Source organism: Doryrhamphus excisus, chromosome 15, assembly GCF_030265055.1.
Source record: "Doryrhamphus excisus isolate RoL2022-K1 chromosome 15, RoL_Dexc_1.0, whole genome shotgun sequence".
In the NCBI taxonomy this organism is placed as follows: Eukaryota; Metazoa; Chordata; class Actinopteri; order Syngnathiformes; family Syngnathidae; genus Doryrhamphus; species Doryrhamphus excisus.
Window position 1 is genome coordinate 8,363,353 of NC_080480.1, and position 10,836 is coordinate 8,374,188.

A 10,836-nucleotide genomic window follows, 5' to 3' on the forward strand; every position below is an offset into this window, starting at 1 on the left:
CTTCATTAAAAAAGGGGATATTTTCGTAGTTATAACATAGAAAACCTGCTTACGACCTTAGCATTATTAGAGCCCTCTATAAATTGAGTGTGAATGGTTGTTTGGATATACTGTACTGTAAATGTCCTGCGATAGACTGGCAACCAATCCGAGGTGGACCAAGTCTGGCAACCAAGCGGTATACAGTATATAAATGGATGTATTTTTGCTTCTATACACTACAATGGGTTTGAAATTAAACACTTAGGAACATCGGTTTTCAAGGTCTCAAAAGCATTCGGACAAAGTCACACAATTGGGGGCCATATTCTTATGAAGATCACATTGTTCTTGTGAATTTGGAGACGGCGACCATGCTTTCCCAGGAGCCGTGCTCATAGTTGTCATGGTAACGCACATCCTACCGGCGTTGGCACAGCCCGCAGTAGAGTAGGCTGTCATTGATGCTGGTATTTCATGGTTATCATCAGCAGTGGATAAGGCTATTAGCACAAAGACATTAGCAGAAGCCATCACCAAAGCCATTAACTCCCCTTTCTACTAAAAGGCCTCTGTCCCTCACAAAGACTCATTAAGAAGAGGTATGGAGAAATGCAGCGACAGACGAGAAATGACGAAAGTGGGAGGACAGCAGAGATGGCAAAGAGAAATACGCAACGACTGAGAGGGGAATGCAGTAAAAACCGTAAAGGGGGTGTTCAATCATTCTAATTGTCATGGTGTCGTTTCCCTGCACTCGTAATCTGAAGTTGGAAATTGGACATCTGAGCTTCTCTCAGGGAAGCACCTCTTCATGCTAATTCGATGACAATCTCCTGGATGTAGAAATTATGTAGTTTTGAAGTGTGCTAAATCCATTTTTTGGATGATGGCACACTTTTGCAACTAGCGGATCTTGCTGCTACATACAGTGATGAAATAAATATTTGATCCCTGCTAATTTTGGAAGTTCACCATCTTACAATGATACAATAGGTCCATAATTTGTACTATGTATATTCATTCATTCTTTTTCTAACGCTTATCCTCACGAGGGTCGCAGGGGTGCTGGAGCCTATCCCAACTGTCTTCGGGCGAGAGGCGGGGTACACCCTGGACTGGTCACCAGCCAATCACAGGGCACATATAGACAAACAACCATTCACACTCACATTCATACTTATGGACAATTTGGAGTCGCCAATTAACCTAGCATGTTTTTGGAATGTGGGAGGAAACCGGAGTCCCCGGAGAAAACCCACGCATGCACGGGGAGAACATGCAAACGCCACACAGAGATGGCTGTGTGTGGAATTGAACTCGGGCGCCCTAGCTGTGAGGCCTGCGTGCTAACCACCCCTCCGCTGTGCAGTCTAAAATGACTTATTTTCTCTTATTACGTTTATGTATTGGGTAAAATGATTGTAAAGGTGACTATAGGGGTGTTATTTCATGTCTACAGGGCTCTAATAATGGTAAAAACCATAGGGCACATATAGACAAACAACCATTCACACTCACATTCATACCTATGGAAAATTTGGAGTCGCCAATTAACCTAGCATGTTTTTGGAATGTGGGAGGAAACTGGGGGGGAGAACATGCAAACTCCACACAGAGATGGCTCAAGGTGGAATTGAACTCAGGTCTCCTCGCTGTGAGGCCTGCGCACTAACCACTCATCTGCCATGCAGCCCGTACTGTATATGTGTACTATATATTCATATTCATATATATCATATCACATCAAGATATTGTGTCCATCATCCATCCGTTTATCCGAGGTCAGGTCAGACTTCCCTTTATTCATCCAGCTCCTCCCGGCGGATCGGGTTACATAGTCACTCCAACATGTCCTGGGTCTCCCCAGGCCTCCTACTGGTCAGACGGGCCGTGATCACCTCCCCAGGGAGGAGTCCAGGAGGTATCCTATCCAGATACCCGAGCCATCTTATCTGTCTCCTCTCAATACGGCGGAGCAGTGGTTCTACTCCGAGGCAGAGCCCAGTCACCCTACGGAGAAAACTCATTTCAGTCGACGGTCTTGTTGTTTCTTTCCAAAAACATGCTAGGTTAATTGGTGACTCCAAATTGTCCATAGGTATGAATGTGAGTGTGAATGGTTGTTTGTCTATATGTGCCCTGTGATTGGCTGGCCACCAGTCCAGGGTGTACCCCGCCTCTCGCCTGAAGACAGCTGGGATAGGCTCCAGCACCCTTGTGACCCTCGTGAGGATACGCAGTAGAAAATGAATGACTGAATTATGATAATAATTCTAATCAACAAATTAAAGGGCTGAATCACAAAATCAATCAATGATATTAAAAAAAAGTCCTGTCAGTATCAGCCTGATATCAACATTTGTATCATCACCCACCTCTGACATGATGGTAAAGTTGTACAAAAAGCAGACAGACTGAGCTGGATGTCAACAGGATTATTTGAGAGTCTTTCTTTATGTAGGCCAGAGGAAGAAAAAAAAATAGAAATCATGTGACTGTATGTGTGTGTGTTAATAATTCATGTGTCTTTCTCTGCTTCCACTGTGCAAGGATGACACAGACAGTAGAGACATAACGAGTGAAGAGAACATCATAGATCCTCATCTCCGGCTCCCCTCGGATAGCCTTTAACATTTATCTCAAGACGTGATATAAATGTGTGGTTTCATGCCAATTGTATTAAAATTAACCGTTTTCAATTACAAACAAAAATGCCAGTAGGATAACTTTTGAGGAACAACGCCATGCCTCGTGTAGAGAAAAGAGGAAGCGTTGACGCTGTTTTGGAGAAGAAAGGTTGTTCAATGGCAATGGCTGACACCCATGATGAGCACTGACACAACCTCACACGCGTGCGGGCCATGAGTGTGTCATCACTTCTCTCTCCAAAATGTGCCCCCCCCCCCCCCCCTCTCTTCGTATCTCTCCCGCTGGTGACACAGGATATCCTACTGCAGGCGTCAAAGAAGAGAAGAAGAGGAAGTACAATCTGCTAAAGCGCATGGGACTCTTCGGTCGTGATTTCTTCACTTTTTATCAAAATAAAGGGCAGATCATGATGCTTCCTGTAGGCCGCAGTGATGCTAAGAAGTTGTTGGGGACAAAGCAGTCCATACATCCATAACACTCATTTCTGTTTCCAACAACATAAAATAAGCATTCAGACTTACTGAGGTGTTTGCGGCAGTCAGAATCAAACATAGCACACACTTCTGCAAAGTCACTGCTGCCAGCGACCATTTTCTATAAAAGGCCCTGCCTCTGCCCCAAAAAGTCAGCTGGGATAGGCTCCAGCATACCTGTGATCCTAGTGAGAATAAGCAGCATAGAAGATAAGATAGGCAAGTTACATGTTTATTGATTGTAGAACGTTGGTATTTCGTTTTTTACACACATTCATTCATTCATTCATTTTCTACCGCTTTTTCCTCACAAGGGTTGTGGGGGTGCTGGAGCCTATCCCAGCTGTTTATGGGCGAGAGGCGGGGTACACCCTGGACTGGTCGCCAGCCAATCACAGGGCACATATAGACAAACAACCATTCACACTCACATTCATACCTATGGACAATTAACCTAGCATGTTTTTGGAATGTGGGAGGAAACCGGAGTACCCGGAGAAAACCCACGCATGCACGGAGAGAACATGCAAACTCCACACAGAGATGGCCGAGGTTGGAATTGAACCCTGGTCTCCTAGCTGTGAGGTCTGCACGCTAACCACTCGACCGCCATGCTGCCCTTTTTACACACATTTTTGCAATTTTTTTATTATTTTTGCATGATTTTCGGCATGTAAAACTGGAATTATTGTCGACAAAATGTGTTTGAGTGTCTGGAACCAATTAATTGGATTTGCATTGTTTTCTATGGGAAAATTTGCCTTGGTTAGAGTCCGTTTTGGTTTGAGTCGGACCCTCTGGAATGGATTAATGACGTTAACTAAGGCACCACTGTACTTCACACCCAGGCAAAAGTCAGATTTTTTTATTAGGTAAAATGGGACTACGTAGTATTTGAAAAGAAAATGTTTAAATAGCAAACTATATTAACATTGCTTGCTGTGTGTGCCGCTTATTCTTCCGTCGCCTGTGCGGTAACTAGTTTTAGAGCGAGTCTCGTGTTTACAGACCAGAATATGTTTATAATTTATGGGAGCACATTCGTAACCATGAAACATCATAACACATAATGTTATAAACCGAGGTCCACCTATGAATATTTGTGGAAAATAAAAACAGCCACAGCTAATCCCACCAGTAACAATCTGATAGCAGCCCTTAGTATAGATTTGATCCAGCCACCCCTATTGTTGACTGCTGTGGGGAAAGTGTCCAAGGTGGAAGATGAAAGAGGTCATCTTAGGAAGGGAGATGGCAATAAAGATGAGGAAGGCGAAGCTGCATGTCTGAAACAAAGGAGGCTGTCATGTGTTGGGATTCCCCTCCATTTCCCAGTTTGGTGAGTCTGCAGTGATGCAAGCAAACACAACCTTGTTTCTTATCTGCAACAACAACATCTGTGATACACTCGTGTTTTTTTTATTTGTGGTACCGTACATTGATTTTTATTTGTGCTAGTAGTTGTGTACACTTTTTAGGTAGTTTTAAGAGTCCACACACAGTATTGGACATGTTTTTACCCACATTACTGCCAGTGTACATCACTGCCTGCCACTGCAACAATGGGGTCACAGACTGCTCGCTGAGAGCACCATCGCCCCTCTTTGTCTTTTAGCCCGCAGACCCAAATTCTTTGCCCTAATTTTTGTATAGCCTCCATTTGCCAGCTCTTGGTTGGACATTTTGGTACACTCCTATGCTATGACTTTTCAAGTCAAATTCAAACCAAATTCAACCAAAAAAGAAGCTTTTATAAATAAATCTATAACTGTTTTTTTCAAAGAGTGCCCCCACTAAACCAGTCATTCAGCAGACCGCACAATAAATACAGTACATGCCGGCTTTTCCCTCCTGGCTTTCAATGTACAGTGTTGGGAGTAACACCTTTAAAAATATTATTGTTTAATTAATTACTTTCTCAAATGTTACAACTCAGGTACCTTCACTGGAATTGACATATGTTGCAGTATTATGCACTGATATCCAGTGTTGGGAGTCATGGCATTAACAATAACAAATTCACAAATTTCCCCACTGAGGGACGAAAAAAGGCATATCTTAATAACAGTGTTGGAACTGAGTAAACGGTAGTCTAATGAATTACTACTTCAACACTGATACTGTTACTGTGAAATGTAACATGTTATTATGCACTGATCTCTATAGCAACAACCTGGAAGTCACTTCACTTGCCACTGTTCACTACTACAACACAGGAAGCTAAATAGCTAGTCAACAAGACTTGTGGATGCTCACTCGCAGGAATTGCAAGTCACACTCACTACATTTTAAGAAAGTATAGGTACAGTATAGGTGTGTAATTTGAAAGTATACACAGAAAGTTGTTGCACAGAAATATTGTTTTAAATATTTGATTAAAATAAAGGTGTTTTTTTCCAAACAGGGCCAAACAGTGCATGTGATATGGCTAGTAACATCCTAGACGAGTATTTAATCGCCGTCTTCATTCTCCTCCTGGGAAGTCAAACCACTAAAGTTGTCTTCTTCAGTGTCAGAACTGAACAGACTCATAATTCCTTCATCACACACTTTGTCAGTCACTCTTTCTCTTTTGTTGTCGGCCTCTGTGTCATTTTAGTCTTGAAGCAAATTAGCCCTTTTGCTTGAGCTGTCTTCTTCATTACGTAATAGTCCAGCCAGTTGAAACCCATTGGTGATAGTGGACTTTTTTTTTTTACTACGATAAAGAAAGGCATTAACTTGTAATCCAACGTGCACTCAACGCTCCCAGCATTAGCTCCGATGGTGAGATGTCAGACACTTTTTTTCATCAGAGTTTGCTGCAGTCCAAAAAGAAGCTGTAGTACTTCTACACTTGATCAAACTTACTGAATATTTGTCAGATCGAAATGCGTTTGCTGCATAAGACTTCAAAACATGATACTATGAGAGTCCACTTCGCTTGTCCAATTCACTACTAAGCATCATGGAAACTAGTTCTTTGAGCCATCAATTATCCACATTCCCACTGTATAAGCCGGAGGGTTCAAAGCATGAGTAAACAGTATAAACTTATACACCTGAAATTCTAGTAGTTTTACTGTTTAAAAGTGTACTTTAAAAATGTACTAAAACTTTAAAACTTTGGCCTGAGGTGCTGTGTCCATGTGTAACAGATGGGTGCAAGTTCACCAGCTCTCGCTCCCTTCTTCACGCTCATCCAATCACTGATCAGAACTCAGCCAGGATGCATTCATGGTCTTCAAGAACATAGTAAACATAGTCACAGTAATCACGGTCAAAAGAACAATGTGTGTTCCTGCTTCCTCAAATGCTCCTCATGTTTATAGCTGTGATTATTCACAGACTTACATTCATTTCCTGGAAAGTAAGCATATACTGAGTCTTCAATGCCAAAAAAAAAAAGTGATTTAAATTATGGATGGAAACTACTTTACTGATTCAAGTTCTTGTAAGTCACTAACTAGTGAAATGCGTATTAAGCCTATATTAATTCAAAATAGACACACAATCTGTCTGTGTGCAACATAGCTGTGAGAAATATTTCACAATTTAAGCATAGCCGTACATGTTGTGAAATGTTGTGGTGTAAATGTTTTGCAAGGGCACCACCCGGAAATGAACTGTTGCATAATGTTGCGTATTTTTTGTTGCAGATTCACAAGTCAAAAACCAAATGATGATTGTTCAGGATTGTTTATTCAATGCTTGATTTAGGTCATGTCCAGTATATGGTTAAAATACATGGTAATGGGATTAATAATACACCACGTCACATAAAAGCTTCAATAGGGTCTTGTGCTGCACTTTTTGCATATGGGATTTGCCATCCACTGACCTGTAAATAATATTAACAAGGGAATATCCACCAGCAGCCCAGAAAACACACACACACATACACTGTACATGCGTACACCCCAGAGGAACATCATGTGCTGTATATAAATAGACCCATATACACAATCCGCACCATCATTCTGACCATGACATGCATCTTGCACGCAATGCTGTGTGTGCATTTACTGTAGCTTTACACGCATTCACACACATACAATATTACAGGCTATAAAACCTAATCTACAGTATGTGTTTGCAACACGGTGATGTTATAATATTTGAACCTTCCAATAAAGCAACATTGAATTAAAAAACCTTATTCAACAAAAAGTTTCTAAAATGTCAATAAAATGTATGAATGATAGGATGATTCATACGACACTTTACGTACACGACTGTTAAATCTTAAAGATGAAAACACGTCTGTTTATAATCCAGGCTATGCCTGCATCAGGATTCATCTGTTTTGAAGTTGTCATGTCCATCCTTCCTTCATTGGCAGTCCATAGTGCTCGTTAAAAGCATCAGCATATTCATGATGACCATTTATAGATGATTATGGGAAGAGTGGGATGACACCGGAGTGGCGTTTAAGTGCACATTATTCACTGGAGGTGGGATTTATAATGAGAAAACTGCGTTGGAGTGAGTGCTGCATGGTTTTATAGAGCTGATTTTTATTTATTTTTTTGTCTTGCATACGTACATTGTGACGTTTGTGAGTACACAAGGTTTTATAAATCAGGGCTCATATTGTTACTTTTTCCACTGGGGTAATACATTTAAACTAATGCAGTTTGGGTAGCAGTTGTACAATTAGTGACATGTTAACCGGCCTCCTTTTTACATTTATTTAATTTGCACCACAGTTAGGTTTTTGTCTGCATTTATGTGTTTGTTTTTTTGTCTGCTTGCGTTCAATATAACTTGAATCTAACTGTTCAACATGTTCAGGACATTCAGGCTATCTATGATTATACTGAAAAACTGCTAATGTTAGCATGTTAGCATTGCGAGCATGTTTTAACATTCTAGCCATTTTCATACATAAACACATATAAAGACTATAAATACCGTGCAAGGTGTTAGCATGCTAAGGATATAATGTTAGCATTCTTAGCATGACAACATTAGCATAGCAGCATTTCAAGCCATTAGGCAGACACACTATTATGCTACTCACTATTATTTATTATTTATTTATTATTATGCTCACACACTATTATATTATGCTGGGTGGTAGCATGCCAATGTTAGCATTGCTAGCATGCAAACATTAGAATGTCAGCATTTTAGCTATTTCATGGGTAGACCCATATAAACACTTAGCACGATCATGGTAGAAATGACTTGTGAAAACAACTGACAATGCAACTAAGCTAATTTTAGCATGTTAGCATTGATAGCATGCTAACATTAGAATAGCAGCATGTCTAGCTTTTAGGTAAACACATATATAAAGACTTAGCACCATTATGCTAGCATCGCTAGCATGCTAACATTAGCATAGTAGCATTTTTTGTCATTTACACATCATCAGTAGACTATTGTATAAATGCTTAGCACTATCATGCTAGGTGTTAGCATGCTAACGTTAACATGTACGGCACTTGGCAGATTATGCACTCTATGAGTTATTTTGTAGTTTATCCATCCATTTTCTATCCCGCTTCTGCCTCTGGTACACCCTGGACTGGTCACCAGCCAATCACAGGGCACATAGAGACAAACAATCATTCACACTCTCATTTATACCTATGGACAATTTGGACATGCAAACTCCACACAGAGATGCCTAAGTGAAGAATCGAACACAAGTCTTCCCGATCAACTCCAACCTTTATTGATTTGTGCTGAAATAAGAAGTGTATGGACTGCAAAGAAAAGCCCAAAATGCCCAGAAAAAAATACTACCCCGCGTTTTGGAAGATTTTCAAAGTTTAATTTTAAGTTAAATTTAAGTTACATTTAATTTTCAATAATCTACAGTACATACGCATGTGGAAAAATATAATTTTTTTTAAAGATTTAAATAGAGCAGGACACAAAACAGATGACATTCATTGCATTTGGTTTACTACCTCCTTCCATCATTGCGTGAGAGTGTCTGTGCTGTAAATGATGAGTGCAGCCAACCGTGCAGGATTCTATACATTAATGTGTATGAAAAGATCTTCCTTTTCACCCTAGGCACACACTGTCATGTTTGCTTTCTCTCCGCCTCCCTTTTTCTATCTGTTGCTGCTGACATCTCTATTTGTATCATACATCTCTGTCTAGTCACCCCATCTTTGTCTCCCATGGTCCCGCTTTTTCCGCTCCTCAACTGTCGCCCAGTCCTCTTCTCCATGCGGCCTTTGAAAAGTTTAACCTACTTACAGCACAGATGTCTGATGAATAATGGAGGAGAGACAGTTACTATCAGCATCTCCATCAGCAGGATCCTTGTTCTCTGCTTTGCTCCTTTTCCCTCAAGTCTTCTTCCCATTCGTAGATTGTGCTCCTTCCTCATTTTAACTCAATTTTAGCTTGTCTTCTGTCAGTGCATTAAGGTAAATAGAATTTGGAGCAAATTTTCCATGTGTACAACCTTCATGTCCAGGTTTTCACTCACTGAAACCAAATTTCCAACAACCAAGAATAAAAAAATAAAACCTTTGCATGAAAACTGTAGCTGCACAGTGCTACAGTGGTTAGCGTGGAGGCCACACAGCCAGGAGACCGGAGTTTGATTCCACCCCTGGCCATCTCTGTGTGGAGTTTGCATGTTCTTCCTGTGCATGCGTAGGTTTTTCTCATTCCAAAAACATGCTAGGTTAATTGGTGACTCCAAATTGTCCATAGGTATGAATGTGAGTGTGAATGGTTGTTTGTCTATATGTGCCCTGTGATTGGCTGGTGACCAGTCCAGGGTGTATCCGAAGACAGCTGGGATAGGCTCCAGCACTCTCTGCGACCCTCATGAGGATAAGCGGTAGAAAATGAATGAAGGAATGAATGCATGAAAACTCAATTTTACTCCGACTTGTGGTGAAACCTGTTCTCGGTACTGATCCCTAAATACGTGAAAGGCTGCACTTGAATATAAATGTATACCTCAGCAATGACTATTCATTTTGTGAGGAGTAATGATACACTCTACGTGTGTGGAATTTTGGAATGAAATTCAACACCAAACTGTAAATCCATGTGCATGCATCCACGGAATGGTGAGAGGCCATGTTGCTTTTGCACTAAAACATGTTAGATGATGATAAAGTGAAGTACTAAATGATACTTTTTACACTTTAATCAGTCCGGCTTTAGTCGTCATATATGTTTGCACACCAGGAATTTGCAGTCTTACATCAATCACTGTGTATTAGGGATGAGTGATACGGCAATTTTTGGTATTGATTCCATATCATTACGTTCATAATCATGAAACATTGTAAATCGAGGACCACCTGTAAATACAAGGCTGGTGTTGTCAATACCAATACTGATACTTTTGAGGTATGAAAAGTAATTCATTCATTAATTTTCGATCGCTTATCCTCACAAGGGTCGCGGGGGTGCTGGAGCCTATCCCAGCTGTCTTCGGGCGATAGGCGGGGTACACCCTGGACTGGTCGCCAGCCAATCACAGGGCACATATAGACAAACAACCATTCACACTCACATTCATACCTATGGACAATTTGGAGTCGCCAATTAACCTAGCATGTTTTTGGAATGTGGGAGGAAACCAGAGTACCCGGAGAAAACCCACACATGCACGGGGAGAACATGGAAACTCCACACAGAGATGGCTGAGGGTGGAATCGAACTCGGGTCTCCTAGCTGTGTGGCCTGCGTGCTAACCTGTTAGCTTGTTATGAAAACGTATGTATGAAAATGTGTTTCTCTATAATAACAGAAAATGTTATGTCTC